Genomic DNA, 16,796 nt, shown 5'->3' on the forward strand with positions numbered 1-16,796 from the left:
GCAAATCCTAGACCTATCCCAGACCTAACTTGCGTTATCCTCTAAAATATTGATCGAAGCCAGGTTTAATTGACTGTTTCAGCGTGGTACCACATTACTACGTGATACAATGCAGAAAAAACCCAGGATCCGTTCAACAATTATGTGAAGAATGCGAAAGTATGAGTCTGATGAGTGAAAATCCCAGACCTAACCTAGACCTAACATGCGTTATCCACAAAAATATTGTTCGAAACCTGGTTTAATCGACTGTTTCAGTGTGGTTCCACATTACTATGTGATCCAAACCAGAAAATAACACAGGATCTGTTCAACGAGTATGTGAAGAAAGCGAAAGTATGAGTCCGATGAGGGCTAATCCCAGACCTATCCCAGACCTAACTTGCGTTATCCTCTAAAATATTTATCCAGACCTGGTTTCATTGAATGTTTCAGTGTGATACCACATTAGTACGTGATCCAAACCAGAAAAAAACCCAGGATCTGATCAACGAGTATGTCAAGTGTGCGAAAGTATGAGTCTGATGAGGGCAAATCCCAGACCTATCCCAGACCTAACTTGCGATATCCTCTAAAATATTGATCGAAACCAGGTTTAATTGACTGTTTTATTGTGGTACCACACTACTACGGGATTCAAACCAGAAAAAACCCAGGATCTGTTCAACAAGTATGTGAAAAACACGAAAATATGAGCCTGATGAGGGCAAATCCCAGACCTATCCCAGACCTAACTTGCGTTATCCTCTAAAATATTTATCCAGACCTGGTTTAATCGACTGTTTCAGTGTGGAACCACATTACTACGTGTTCCAAACCAGAAAAAACCCAGGATCCGTTCAACAAGTATGTGAAGAAGGCGAAAGTATGAGTCTGATCAGTGAAAATCTCAGGCCTTACCTAGACCTAACCTGCGTTGTCCTCTAAAATATTGATGGAAACCAGGTTTCATTGACTGTTTCAGTGTGGTACTACGTTACTACGTGATGCAATCCAGAAAAAGCCCAGGATATAGCCATCAAGTATGAGAAATATGCGAAAGAATGAGCCTGATGAGAGCAAATCCCAGACCTAATCTAGACCTAACATGCGTTATCCTCTAAAAATTTGAGCGAAACCAGGTTTAATGGACTGTTTCAGTGTGGTACCACACTACTTCGTGATCCAAACCAGAAAAAAACCAGGATCTGTTCAACAAGTATGTGAAGGATGCGAAAGTATGAGTTTGATCAGTGAAAATCTCAGGCCTTACCTGGACCTAACTTGCGTTGTCCTCTAAAATATTGATGGAAACCAGGTTTCGTTGACTGTTTCAGTGTGGTACTACATTACTACGTGATGCAATCCAGAAATAGCCCAGGATCTAGCCATGAAGTATGAGAAATATGCGAAAGTATGATCCTGATGAGGGCAAATCCCAGACCTGACCTAGACCTAACATGCGTTATCCTCTAAAATATTGAGCGAAACAAGATTTAATGGACTGTTTCAGTGTGGTACCACACTACTTCGTGATCCAAACCAGAAAAAACCCAGGATCTGTTCAACAAGTATGTGAAGAATGCGAAAGTATGAGTCTGATGAGGGCAAATCCCAGACCTAACCTAGACCTGACATGCGTTATTCTCTAAAATATTGATCCAAAACAGGTCTAATGGACTGTCTCAGTGTGGTACCACACTACTACGTGATCCAAACAAGAAAAAACCCAGGATCTGTTCAACAAGTATGTGAAAAACGCGAAAGTATGAGCCTGGTGAGGGCAAGTCCAAGACCTATCCCAGACCTAACTTGCGTTATCCTCTAAAATATTGATCGAAACCAGGTTTAATTGACCGTTTCAGTGTGGTACCACATTCCTACGTATTTCAAACCAGAAAAAACCCAGGATCCGTTCAACAAGTATGTGAAGAATGCGAAAGTATGAGTCTGATCAGTGAAAATCCTAGGCCTTACCTAGACCTAACATGCGTTATCCTCTAAAATATTGATCGAAACCAGGTTTTATCGACTGTTTCAGTGTGGTACCACATTACTACGTGATCCAAACCAGAAAAAACCCAGGATCAGTTCAACAAGTATGTGAAGAATGCGAAAGTATGAGCCTGATGAGGGCAAATCCCAGACCTATCCCAGACCTAACTTGCGTTATCCTCTAAAATATTGATCGAAACCAGGTTTAATTAACCGTTTCAGTGTGGTACCACACTACAACGTGATCCAAACCTGAAAAAACCCAGGATCTGTTCAACAAGTATGTGAAAAACGCGAAAGTATGAGCCTGATGAGGGCAAATCCCAGACATATCCCAGACCTGACTTGCGTTGTCCTCTAAGATATTGATGGAAACCAGGTTTAATTGACTGTTTCAGTGTTGTACTTCATTACTACGTGATGCAATCCAGAAAAAGCCCAGGTTCTAGCCATCAAGTATGAGAAATATGCGAAAGAATGAGCCTCATGAGAGCAAATCCCAGACCTAACCTAGACCTAACATGAATTATTCTTTAAAATATTGATCGAAACCAGGTTTAGTTGACTGTTTCAGTGTGATCCCACATTACTACGTGATCCAAACCAGAAAAAACCCAGGATCCGTTCAACAAGTGTGTGAAGAATGCGAAAGTATGAGTCTGATGAGTGAAAATCCCAGGCCTATCCCAGACCTAACATGCGTTATCCTCAAAAATATTGATCGAAACCTGGTTCAATCGACTGTTTCAGTGTGGTCCCACATTACTACGTGATCCAAACCAGTAAAAACCCAGGATCCGTTCAACAAGTATGTGAAGAATGCGAAAGTATGAGCCTGATGAGGGCAAATCCCAGACATATCCCAGACCTAACTTGCGTTGTCCTCTAAGATATTGATGGAAACCAGGTTTAATTGACTGTTTCAGTGTTGTACTTCATTACTACGTGATGCAATCCAGAAAAAGCCCAGGATCTAGCCATCAAGTATGAGAAATATGCGAAAGAATGAGCCTGATGTGGAGCAAATCCCAGACCTAACCTATACCTAACATGAATTATTCTCTAAAATATTGATCGAGACCAGGTTTAATCGACTGTTTCAGTGTGGTACCACATTACTACGTGATCCAAACCAGTAAAAACCCAGGATCAGTTTAACAAGTATGTGAAGAATGCGAAAGTATGAGTCTGATGAGTGAAAATCCCAGGGCTAACCTAGACCTAACATGCGTTATCCTCTATAATATTGATCGAAACCAGGTTTAAACGACTGTTTCAGTGTGGTACCACATTACTACGTGATCCAAACCAGAAAAAACCCAGGATCAGTTCAACAAGTATGTGAAGAATGCGAAAGTATGAGTCTGATGAGTGAAAATCCCAGGGCTTTCCTAGACCTAACATGCGTTATCCTCTAAAATAGTGATCGAAACCAGGTTTAATCGACTGTTTCAGTGTGGTATCACACTACTACGTGACCCAAACCAGAAATAACCCAGGATCAGTTCAACAAGTATGTGAAGTGTGCGAAAGTATGAGTCTGATGAGGTCAAATCCCAGACCTATCCCAGACCTAGCTTGCGTTATCCTCTAAAATATTGATCGAAACCAGGTTTAATGGACTGTTTCAGTGTGGTACCACACTACTACGTGATCCAAACCAGAAAAAACCCAGGATCTGTTCAACAAGTATGTGAAAAACGCGAAAGTATGAGCCTGGTGAGGGCAAGTCCAAGACCTATCCCAGACCTAACTTGCGTTGTCATCTAAGATATTGATGGAAACCAGGTTTAATTGACTGTTTCAGTGTTGTACTTCAGTACTACGTGATACAATCCAGAAACAGCCCAGGATCTAGCCATCATGTTTGAGAAATATGCGAAAGAATGAGCCTGATGAGGGCAAATCCTAGACCTAACCCAGACCTAACATGCGTTATCCTCTAAAATATTGATCGCAAGCAGGTTTAATGGACTGTTTCAGTGTGGTACCACACTACGACGTGATCCAAACCAGAAAAAACTCAGGATCTGTTCAACAAGTATGTGAAAAACGCGAAAGTATGAGTCTGATGAGGTCAAATCCCAGACCTATCCCAGACTTATCTTGCGTTATCCTCTAAAATACTGATCGAAACCAGGTTTAATGGACTGTTTCAGTGTTGTACTTCAGTACTACGTGATACAATCCAGAAAAAGCAAAGGATCTAGCCATGAAGTATGAGAAATATGCGAAAGTATGAGCTTGATGAGGGCAAATCCTAGACCTAACCCAGACCTAGCACGCGTTATCCTCTAAAATATTTATCAAGACCAGGTTTAATTGAATGTTTCAGTGTGGTACCACATTACTATGTGATGCAATCCAGAAAAAGCCCAGGATCTAGCCATCATGTTTGAGAAATATGCGAAAGAATGAGCCTGATGAGGGCAAATCCTAGACCAAACCCAGACCTAACATGCGTTATCCTCTAAAATATTGATCGCAAGCAGGTTTAATGGACTGTTTCAGTGTGGTACCACACTACTACGTGATCCAAGCCAGAAAAAACCCAGGATCTGTTCAACAAGTATGCGAAAAACGCGAAAGTATGAGTCTGATGAGGTCAAATCCCAGACCTATCCCAGACTTATCTTGCGTTATCCTCTAAAATACTGATCGAAACCAGGTTTAATCGACTGTTTCAGTGTGGTACCACATTACTACGTGATCCAAACCAGAAAAAACCCATGATCCGTTCAACAAGTATGTGAAGAATGCGAAAGTATCAGTCTGATGAGGGCAAATCCCAGACCTATCCCAGACATAACTTGCGTTATCATCTAAAATATTGATCGAAACCAGGTTTAATCGACTGTTTCAGTGTGGTACCACATTCCTACGTGATCCAAACCAGAAAAAACCCAGGATCAGTTCAACAAGTATGTGAGGAATGCGAAAGTATGAGTCTGATGAGTGAAAATCCCAGACCTATCCCAGACCTAACTTGCGTTGTCCTCTAAGATATTGATGGAAACCAGGTTTAATTGACTGTTTCAGTGTTGTACTTCATTACTACGTGATGCAATCCAGAAAAAGCCCAGGATCTAGCCATCAAGTATGAGAAATATGCGAAAGAATGAGCCTGATGAGAGCAAATCCCAGACCTAACCTAGACCTAGCATGAATTATTCTCTAAAACATTGATCGAAACCAGGTTTAATTGACTGTTTCAGTGTGGTCCTACATTACTACGTGATCCAATCCAGAAAAAACCCAGGATCCGTTCAACAAGTATGTGAAGAATGCGAAAGTATGAGCCTGATGAGTGAAAATCCCAGGCCTAACCTAGACCTAACATGCGTTATCCTCTAAAATATTGATCGAAACCAGGTTTAATCGACTGCTTCAGTGTGGTACCACATTACTACGTGATCCAAACCAGAAAAAACCCAGAATCTGTTCAACGAGTATGTGAAGTGTGCGAAAGTATGAGTCTGATGAGGGCAAATCCCAGACCTATCCCAGACCTAACATGCGTTATCCTCTAAAATATTTATCAAGACCAGGTTTAATTGATTGATACAGTGTGGACCCACATTACTGCGTGATCCAAACCAGAAAAAACCCAGGATCCGTTCAACAAGTATGTGAAGAATGCGAAAGTATGAGTCTGATGAGTGAAAATCCCAGACCTAACCTAGACCTAACATGCGTTATCCTCTAAAATATTGATCCAAACCAGGTTTAATGGACTGTTACAGTGTGGTACCACACTACTACATGATCCAAGCCAGAAAAAACCCAGGATCCGTTCAACAAGTATGCGAAGAATGCGAAAGTATCAGTCTGATGAGGGCAAATCCCAGACCTATCCCAGACATAACTTGCGTTATCATCTAAAATATTGATCGAAACCAGGTTTAATCGACTGTTTCAGTGTGGTACCACATTCCTACGTGATCCAAACCAGAAAAAACCCAGGATCAGTTCAACAAGTATGTGAAGAATGCGAAAGTATGAGTCTGATAAATGAAAATCCCAGGCCTAACCTAGACCTAACATGATTTATATTCTAAAATATTGATCGAAACCTGGTTTAATCGACTGTTTCAGTGTGGTACCACATTACTATGTGATCCAAACCAGAAAATAACCCAGGATCTGTTCAACGGGTATGTGAAGTGTGCGAAAGTATGAGTCTGATGAGGTCAAATCCCAGACCTATCCCAGACCTAACTTGCGTTATCCTCTAAAATATTGATCGAAACCAGGTTTAATCGACTGTTTCAGTGTGGTACCACATTCCTACGTGATCCAAACCAGAAAAAACCCAGGATCAGCTCAACAGGTATGTGAAGAATGCGAAAGTATGAGTCTGATAAATGAAAATCCCAGGCCTAACCTAGACCTAACATGAGTTATCCTCTAAAATATTGATCGAAACCAGGTTTAATCGACTGTTTCAGTGTGGTACCACATTCCTACGTGATCCAAACCAGAAAAAACCCAGGATCAGTTCAACAAGTATGTGAGGAATGCGAAAGTATGAGTCTGATGAGTGAAAATCCCAGACCTATCCCAGACCTAACTTGCGTTGTCCTCTAAGATATTGATGGAAACCAGGTTTAATTGACTGTTTCAGTGTTGTACTTCATTACTACGTGATGCAATCCTGAAAAAGCCCAGGATCTAGCCATCAAGTATGAGAAATATGCGAAAGAATGAGCCTGATGAGAGCAAATCCCAGACCTAACCTAGACCTAGCATGAATTATTCTCTAAAATATTGATCGAAACCAGGTTTAATTGACTGTTTCAGTGTGGTCCTACATTACTACGTGATCCAAACCAGAAAAAACCCAGGATCCGTTCAACAAGTATGTGAAGAATGCGAAAGTATGAGTCTGATCAGTGGAAATCTCAGGCCTTACCTAGACCTAACTTGCGTTGTCCTCTAAAATAGTGATGGAAACCGGGTTTCATTGACTGTTTCAGTGTGGTACTACATTACTACGTGATCCAAACCAGAAAAAACCCAGGATCAGTTCAACAAGTATGTGAAGAATGCGAAAGTATGAGTCTGATGAGTGAAAATCCCAGACCTAACCTAGACCTAACATGCGTTATCCTCTAAAATATTGATCCAAACCAGGTTTAATGGACTGTTTCAGTGTGGACCCACATTACTACGTGATCCAAACCAGTAAAAACCCAGGATCCGTTCAACAAGTATGTGAAGAATGCGAAAGTATGAGTCTAATGAGGGCAAATCCCAGACATATCCCAGACCTAACTTGCGTTGTCCTCTAAGATATTGATGGAAACCAGGTTTAATTGACTGTTTCAGTGTTGTACTTCATTACTACGTGATGCAATCCAGAAAAAGCCCAGGATCTAGCCATCAAGTGTGAGAAATATGCGAAAAAATGAGCCTGATGAGAGCAGATCCCAGACCTAACCTAGACCTAACATGCGTTATCCTCTAAAATATTGATCCAAACCAGGTTTAATGGACTGTTTCAGTGTGGTACCACACTACAACGTGATCCAAACCTGAAAAAACCCAGGATCAGTTCAACAAGTATGCGAAGAATGCGAAAGTATGAGTCTGATGAGTGAAAATCCCAGGCCTAACCTAGACCTAACATGCGTTATCCTCTAAAATATTGATCGAAACCTGGTTTAAGCGACTGTTTCAGTGTGGTACCACATTACTATGTGATCCAAACCAGAAAAAACCCAGGATCCGTTCAACAAGTATGTGAAGAATGCGAAAGTATGAGTCTGATCAGTGGAAATCTCAGGCCTTACCTAGACCTAACTTGCGTTGTCCTCTAAAATAGTGATGGAAACCGGGTTTCATTGACTGTTTCAGTGTGGTACTACATTACTACGTGATCCAAACCAGAAAAAACCCAGGATCAGTTCAACAAGTATGTGAAGAATGCGAAAGTATGAGTCTGATGAGTGAAAATCCCAGGGCTAACCTAGACCTAACATGCGTTATCCTCTAATATATTGATCCAAACCAGGTTTAATGGACTGTTTCAGTGTGGTACCACACTACAACGTGATCCAAACCTGAAAAAACCCAGGATCAGTTCAACAAGTATGTGAAGAATGCGAAAGTATGAGTCTGGTGAGTGAAAATCCCAGGCCTAACCTAGACCTGACATGCGTTATCCTCAAAAATATTGATCGAAACCTGGTTTAATCGACTGTTTCAGTGTGGTACCACATTACTATGTGATCCAAACCAGAAAATAACCCAGGATCTGTTCAACGAGTATGTGAAGTGTGCGAAAGTATGAGTTTGATGAGGTCAAATCCCAGACCAATCCCAGACTTAACTTGCGTTATCCTCTAAAATATTGATCGAAACCAGGTTTAATCGACTGTTTCAGTGTGGTACCACATTACTACGTGATCCAAACCAGAAAAAACCCAGGATCAGTTCAACAAGTATGTGAAGAATGCGAAAGTATGAGTCTGATGAGTGAAAATCCCAGGGCTAACCTAGACCTAACATGCGTTATCCTCTAAAATATTGATCCAAACCAGGTTTAATGGACTGTTTCAGTGTGGTACCACACTACAACGTGATCCAAACCTGAAAAATCCCAGGATCTGTTCAACAAGTATGTGAAAAACGCGAAAGTATGAGCCTGATGAGGGCAAATCCCAGACATATCCCAGACCTAACATGCGTTATCCTCTAAAATATTGATCCAAACCAGGTTTAATGGACTGTTTCAGTGTGGTACCACACTACTACGTGATCCAAACCAGAAAAAGCCCAGGGTCTGTTCAACAAGTATGTGAAAAACGCGAAAGTATGAGCCTGATGAGGACAAACCCCAGACATATTCCAGACCTAACTTGCGTTGTCCTCTAAGGTATTGATGGAAACCAGGTTTAATTGACTGTTTCAGTGTTGTACTTCATTACTACGTGATGCAATCCAGAAAAAGCCCAGGATCTAGCCATCAAGTATGAGAAATATGCGAAAGAATGAGCCTGATGAGAGCAAATCCCAGACCTAACCTAGACCTAACATGAATTATTCTCTAAAATATTGATTGAAACCAGGTTTAATTGACTGTTTCAGTGTGGTCCCACATTACTACGTGGTCCAAACCAGAGAAAACCCAGGATCTGTTCAACAAGTATGTGAAAAACGCGGAAGTATGAGCCTGATGAGGGCAAGTCCCAGACCTATCCCAGACCTAACTTGCGTTGTCCTCTAAGATATTGATGGAAACCAGGTTTAATTGACTGTTTCAGTGTGGTCCCACATTACTACGTGATCCAAACCAGAAAAAACCCAGGATCCGTTCAACAAGTATGTGAAGAATGCGAAAGTATGAGCCTGATGAGTGAAAATCCCAGGCCTAACCTAGACCTAACTTGCGTTGTCCTCTAAGATATTGATGGAAACCAGGTTTAATTGAATGTTTCAGTGTGGTACCACATTACTACGTGATGCAATCCAGAAAAAGCCCAGGATCTAGCCATCAAGTTTGAGTAATATGCGAAAGAATGAGCCTGATGAGGGCAAATCCTAGACCTAACCCAGACCTAACATGCGTTATCCTCTAAAATATTGATCGCAAGCAGGTTTAATGGACTGTTTCAGTGTGGTACCACACTACTACGTGATCCAAACCAGAAAAAACCCAGGATCTGTTCAACAAGTATGTGAAAAACGCGAAAGTATGAGTCTGATGAGGTCAAATCCCAGACCTATCCTAGACTTATGTTGCGTTATCCTCTAAAATACTGATCGAAACCAGGTTTAATCGACTGTTTCAGTGTGGTACCACATTAATACGTGACCCAAACCAGAAAAAACCCAGGATCCGTTCAACAAGTATGTGAAGAATGCGAAAGTATGAGTCTGATGAGTGAAAATCCCCGACCTAACCTACACCTAACATGCGTTATCAAAAATATTGATCGAAACCTGGTTTAATCGACTGTTTCAGTGTGGTACCACACTACTACGTGATCCAAACCAGAGAAAACCCAGGATCTGTTCAACGAGTATGTGAAGTGTGCGAAAGTATGAGCCTGATGAGGGCAAATCCCAGACCTATCCCAGACCTAACATGCGTTATCCTCAAAAATATTGATCGAAACCTGGTTCAATCGACTGTTTCAGTGTGGTCCCACATTACTACGTGATCCAAACCAGTAAAAACCCAGGATCCGTTCAACAAGTATGTGAAGAATGCGAAAGTATGAGTCTGATGAGTGAAAATCCCAGGCCTTATCTAGACCTAACATGCGTTATCCTCAAAAATATTGATCGAAACCTGGTTTAATCGACTGTTTCAGTGTGGTACCACATTACTATGCGATCCAAACCAGAAAATAACCCAGGATCTGTCAAACGAGTATGTGAAGTGTGCGAAAGTATGAGCCTGATGAGAGCAAATCCCAGACACAACCTAGACCTAACATGAATTATTTTCTAAAATATTGATCGAAACCAGGTTTAATTGACTGTTTCAGTGTGGTACCACATTACTACGTGATCCAAACCAGAAAAAACCCAGGATCAGTTCAACAAGTATGTGAAGAATGCGAAAGTATGAGTCTGATGAGTGAAAATCCCAGGGCTAACCTAGACCTAACATGCGTTGTCCTCTAAAATATTGATCGAAACCAGGTTTAATCGACTGTTTCAGTGTGGTACCACATTACTACGTGATCCAAACCAGAAAATAACCCAGGATCTGTCAAACGAGTATGTGAAGTGTGCGAAAGTATGAGCCTGATGAGAGCAAATCCCAGACACAACCTAGACCTAACATGCGTTATCCTCAAAAATATTGATCCAAACCAGGTTTAATGGACTGTTTCAGTGTGGTACCACACTACAACGTGATCCAAACCTGAAAAAACCCAGGATCTGTTCAACAAGTATGTGAAAAACGCGAAAGTATGAGCCTGATGAGGGCAAATCCCAGGCCTAACCTAGACCTAACATGATTTATATTCTAAAATATTGATCGAAACCTGGTTTAATCGACTGTTTCAGTGTGGTACCACATTACTATGTGATCCAAACCAGAAAATAACCCAGGATCTGTTCAACGGGTATGTGAAGTGTGCGAAAGTATGAGTCTGATGAGGTCAAATCCCAGACCTATCCCAGACCTAACTTGCGTTATCCTCTAAAATATTGATCGAAACCAGGTTTAATCGACTGTTTCAGTGTGGTACCACATTCCTACGTGATCCAAACCAGAAAAAACCCAGGATCAGCTCAACAGGTATGTGAAGAATGCGAAAGTATGAGTCTGATAAATGAAAATCCCAGGCCTAACCTAGACCTAACATGAGTTATCCTCTAAAATATTGATCGAAACCAGGTTTAATCGACTGTTTCAGTGTGGTACCACATTCCTACGTGATCCAAACCAGAAAAAACCCAGGATCAGTTCAACAAGTATGTGAGGAATGCGAAAGTATGAGTCTGATGAGTGAAAATCCCAGACCTATCCCAGACCTAACTTGCGTTGTCCTCTAAGATATTGATGGAAACCAGGTTTAATTGACTGTTTCAGTGTTGTACTTCATTACTACGTGATGCAATCCTGAAAAAGCCCAGGATCTAGCCATCAAGTATGAGAAATATGCGAAAGAATGAGCCTGATGAGAGCAAATCCCAGACCTAACCTAGACCTAGCATGAATTATTCTCTAAAATATTGATCGAAACCAGGTTTAATTGACTGTTTCAGTGTGGTCCTACATTACTACGTGATCCAAACCAGAAAAAACCCAGGATCCGTTCAACAAGTATGTGAAGAATGCGAAAGTATGAGTCTGATCAGTGGAAATCTCAGGCCTTACCTAGACCTAACTTGCGTTGTCCTCTAAAATAGTGATGGAAACCGGGTTTCATTGACTGTTTCAGTGTGGTACTACATTACTACGTGATCCAAACCAGAAAAAACCCAGGATCAGTTCAACAAGTATGTGAAGAATGCGAAAGTATGAGTCTGATGAGTGAAAATCCCAGGGCTAACCTAGACCTAACATGCGTTATCCTCTAATATATTGATCCAAACCAGGTTTAATGGACTGTTTCAGTGTGGTACCACACTACAACGTGATCCAAACCTGAAAAAACCCAGGATCAGTTCAACAAGTATGTGAAGAATGCGAAAGTATGAGTCTGGTGAGTGAAAATCCCAGGCCTAACCTAGACCTGACATGCGTTATCCTCAAAAATATTGATCGAAACCTGGTTTAATCGACTGTTTCAGTGTGGTACCACATTACTATGTGATCCAAACCAGAAAATAACCCAGGATCTGTTCAACGAGTATGTGAAGTGTGCGAAAGTATGAGTTTGATGAGGTCAAATCCCAGACCAATCCCAGACTTAACTTGCGTTATCCTCTAAAATATTGATCGAAACCAGGTTTAATCGACTGTTTCAGTGTGGTACCACATTACTACGTGATCCAAACCAGAAAAAACCCAGGATCAGTTCAACAAGTATGTGAAGAATGCGAAAGTATGAGTCTGATGAGTGAAAATCCCAGGGCTAACCTAGACCTAACATGCGTTATCCTCTAAAATATTGATCCAAACCAGGTTTAATGGACTGTTTCAGTGTGGTACCACACTACAACGTGATCCAAACCTGAAAAATCCCAGGATCTGTTCAACAAGTATGTGAAAAACGCGAAAGTATGAGCCTGATGAGGGCAAATCCCAGACATATCCCAGACCTAACATGCGTTATCCTCTAAAATATTGATCCAAACCAGGTTTAATGGACTGTTTCAGTGTGGTACCACACTACTACGTGATCCAAACCAGAAAAAGCCCAGGGTCTGTTCAACAAGTATGTGAAAAACGCGAAAGTATGAGCCTGATGAGGACAAACCCCAGACATATTCCAGACCTAACTTGCGTTGTCCTCTAAGGTATTGATGGAAACCAGGTTTAATTGACTGTTTCAGTGTTGTACTTCATTACTACGTGATGCAATCCAGAAAAAGCCCAGGATCTAGCCATCAAGTATGAGAAATATGCGAAAGAATGAGCCTGATGAGAGCAAATCCCAGACCTAACCTAGACCTAACATGAATTATTCTCTAAAATATTGATTGAAACCAGGTTTAATTGACTGTTTCAGTGTGGTCCCACATTACTACGTGGTCCAAACCAGAGAAAACCCAGGATCTGTTCAACAAGTATGTGAAAAACGCGGAAGTATGAGCCTGATGAGGGCAAGTCCCAGACCTATCCCAGACCTAACTTGCGTTGTCCTCTAAGATATTGATGGAAACCAGGTTTAATTGACTGTTTCAGTGTGGTCCCACATTACTACGTGATCCAAACCAGAAAAAACCCAGGATCCGTTCAACAAGTATGTGAAGAATGCGAAAGTATGAGCCTGATGAGTGAAAATCCCAGGCCTAACCTAGACCTAACTTGCGTTGTCCTCTAAGATATTGATGGAAACCAGGTTTAATTGAATGTTTCAGTGTGGTACCACATTACTACGTGATGCAATCCAGAAAAAGCCCAGGATCTAGCCATCAAGTTTGAGTAATATGCGAAAGAATGAGCCTGATGAGGGCAAATCCTAGACCTAACCCAGACCTAACATGCGTTATCCTCTAAAATATTGATCGCAAGCAGGTTTAATGGACTGTTTCAGTGTGGTACCACACTACTACGTGATCCAAACCAGAAAAAACCCAGGATCTGTTCAACAAGTATGTGAAAAACGCGAAAGTATGAGTCTGATGAGGTCAAATCCCAGACCTATCCTAGACTTATGTTGCGTTATCCTCTAAAATACTGATCGAAACCAGGTTTAATCGACTGTTTCAGTGTGGTACCACATTAATACGTGACCCAAACCAGAAAAAACCCAGGATCCGTTCAACAAGTATGTGAAGAATGCGAAAGTATGAGCCTGATGAGTGAAAATCCCAGGCCTAACCTAGACCTAACTTGCGTTGTCCTCTAAGATATTGATGGAAACCAGGTTTAATTGAATGTTTCAGTGTGGTACCACATTACTACGTGATGCAATCCAGAAAAAGCCCAGGATCTAGCCATCAAGTTTGAGTAATATGCGAAAGAATGAGCCTGATGAGGGCAAATCCTAGACCTAACCCAGACCTAACATGCGTTATCCTCTAAAATATTGATCGCAAGCAGGTTTAATGGACTGTTTCAGTGTGGTACCACACTACTACGTGATCCAAACCAGAAAAAACCCAGGATCTGTTCAACAAGTATGTGAAAAACGCGAAAGTATGAGTCTGATGAGGTCAAATCCCAGACCTATCCTAGACTTATGTTGCGTTATCCTCTAAAATACTGATCGAAACCAGGTTTAATCGACTGTTTCAGTGTGGTACCACATTAATACGTGACCCAAACCAGAAAAAACCCAGGATCCGTTCAACAAGTATGTGAAGAATGCGAAAGTATGAGCCTGATGAGGGCAAATCCCAGACCTATCCCAGACCTAACATGCGTTATCCTCAAAAATATTGATCGAAACCTGGTTCAATCGACTGTTTCAGTGTGGTCCCACATTACTACGTGATCCAAACCAGTAAAAACCCAGGATCCGTTCAACAAGTATGTGAAGAATGCGAAAGTATGAGTCTGATGAGTGAAAATCCCAGGCCTTATCTAGACCTAACATGCGTTATCCTCAAAAATATTGATCGAAACCTGGTTTAATCGACTGTTTCAGTGTGGTACCACATTACTATGCGATCCAAACCAGAAAATAACCCAGGATCTGTCAAACGAGTATGTGAAGTGTGCGAAAGTATGAGCCTGATGAGAGCAAATCCCAGACACAACCTAGACCTAACATGAATTATTTTCTAAAATATTGATCGAAACCAGGTTTAATTGACTGTTTCAGTGTGGTACCACATTACTACGTGATCCAAACCAGAAAAAACCCAGGATCAGTTCAACAAGTATGTGAAGAATGCGAAAGTATGAGTCTGATGAGTGAAAATCCCAGGGCTAACCTAGACCTAACATGCGTTGTCCTCTAAAATATTGATCGAAACCAGGTTTAATCGACTGTTTCAGTGTGGTACCACATTACTACGTGATCCAAACCAGAAAATAACCCAGGATCTGTCAAACGAGTATGTGAAGTGTGCGAAAGTATGAGCCTGATGAGAGCAAATCCCAGACACAACCTAGACCTAACATGCGTTATCCTCAAAAATATTGATCCAAACCAGGTTTAATGGACTGTTTCAGTGTGGTACCACACTACAACGTGATCCAAACCTGAAAAAACCCAGGATCTGTTCAACAAGTATGTGAAAAACGCGAAAGTATGAGCCTGATGAGGGCAAATCCCAGACATATCCCAGACCTAACATGCGTTATCCTCTAAAATATTGATCCAAACCAGGTTTAATGGACTGTTTCAGTGTGGTACCACACTACTACGTGATCCAAACCAGAAAAAGCCCAGGGTCTGTTCAACAAGTATGTGAAAAACGCGAAAGTATGAGCCTGATGAGGACAAACCCCAGACATATTCCAGACCTAACTTGCGTTGTCCTCTAAGGTATTGATGGAAACCAGGTTTAATTGACTGTTTCAGTGTTGTACTTCATTACTACGTGATGCAATCCAGAAAAAGCCCAGGATCTAGCCATCAAGTATGAGAAATATGCGAAAGAATGAGCCTGATGAGAGCAAATCCCAGACCTAACCTAGACCTAACATGAATTATTCTCTAAAATATTGATTGAAACCAGGTTTAATTGACTGTTTCAGTGTGGTCCCACATTACTACGTGGTCCACACCAGAGAAAACCCAGGATCTGTTCAACAAGTATGTGAAAAACGCGGAAGTATGAGCCTGATGAGGGCAAGTCCCAGACCTATCCCAGACCTAACTTGCGTTGTCCTCTAAGATATTGATGGAAACCAGGTTTAATTGACTGTTTCAGTGTGGTCCCACATTACTACGTGATCCAAACCAGAAAAAACCCAGGATCCGTTCAACAAGTATGTGAAGAATGCGAAAGTATGAGTCTGATGAGTGAAAATCCCAGGGCTAACCTAGACCTAACATGCGTTATCCTCTAAAATATTGATCCAAACCAGGTTTAATGGACTGTTTCTGTGTGGTACCACACTACAACGTGATCCAAACCTGAAAAAACCCAGGATCTGTTCAACAAGTATGTGCAGAATGCGAAAGTATGAGTCTGAAGAGTGAAAATCCCAGGCCTAACCTAGACCTAACATGCGTTATCAAAAATATTGATCGAAACCTGGTTTAATCGACTGTTTCAGTGTGGTACCACACTACAACGTGATCCAAACCTGAAAAAACCCAGGATCTGTTCAACAAGTATGTGCAGAATGCGAAAGTATGAGTCTGAAGAGTGAAAATCCCAGGCCTAACCTAGACCTAACATGCGTTATCAAAAATATTGATCGAAACCTGGTTTAATCGACTGTTTCAGTGTGGTACCACATTACTATGTGATCCAAACCAGAAAATAAGCCAGGATCTGTTCAACGAGTATGTGAAAAACGCGAAAGTATGAGTCTGATGAGGTCAAATCCCAGACCTATCCCAGACCTAACATGCGTTATCCGCTAAAATATTTATCAAGACCAGGTTTAGTTGATTGTTTCAGTGTGGACCCACATAACTACCTGATCCAAACCAGAAAAAACCCAGGATCCGTTCAACAAGTATGTGAAGAATGCGAAAGTATGAGTCTGATGAGTGAAAAAACCAGGCCTGACCTAGACCTAACATGCGTTATCCTCTAAAATATTGAGCGAAACCAGGTTTAATGGA

Source organism: Colletes latitarsis, unplaced genomic scaffold (assembly GCF_051014445.1).
Source record: "Colletes latitarsis isolate SP2378_abdomen unplaced genomic scaffold, iyColLati1 scaffold0002, whole genome shotgun sequence".
Lineage (NCBI taxonomy): Eukaryota > Metazoa > Arthropoda > Insecta > Hymenoptera > Colletidae > Colletes > Colletes latitarsis.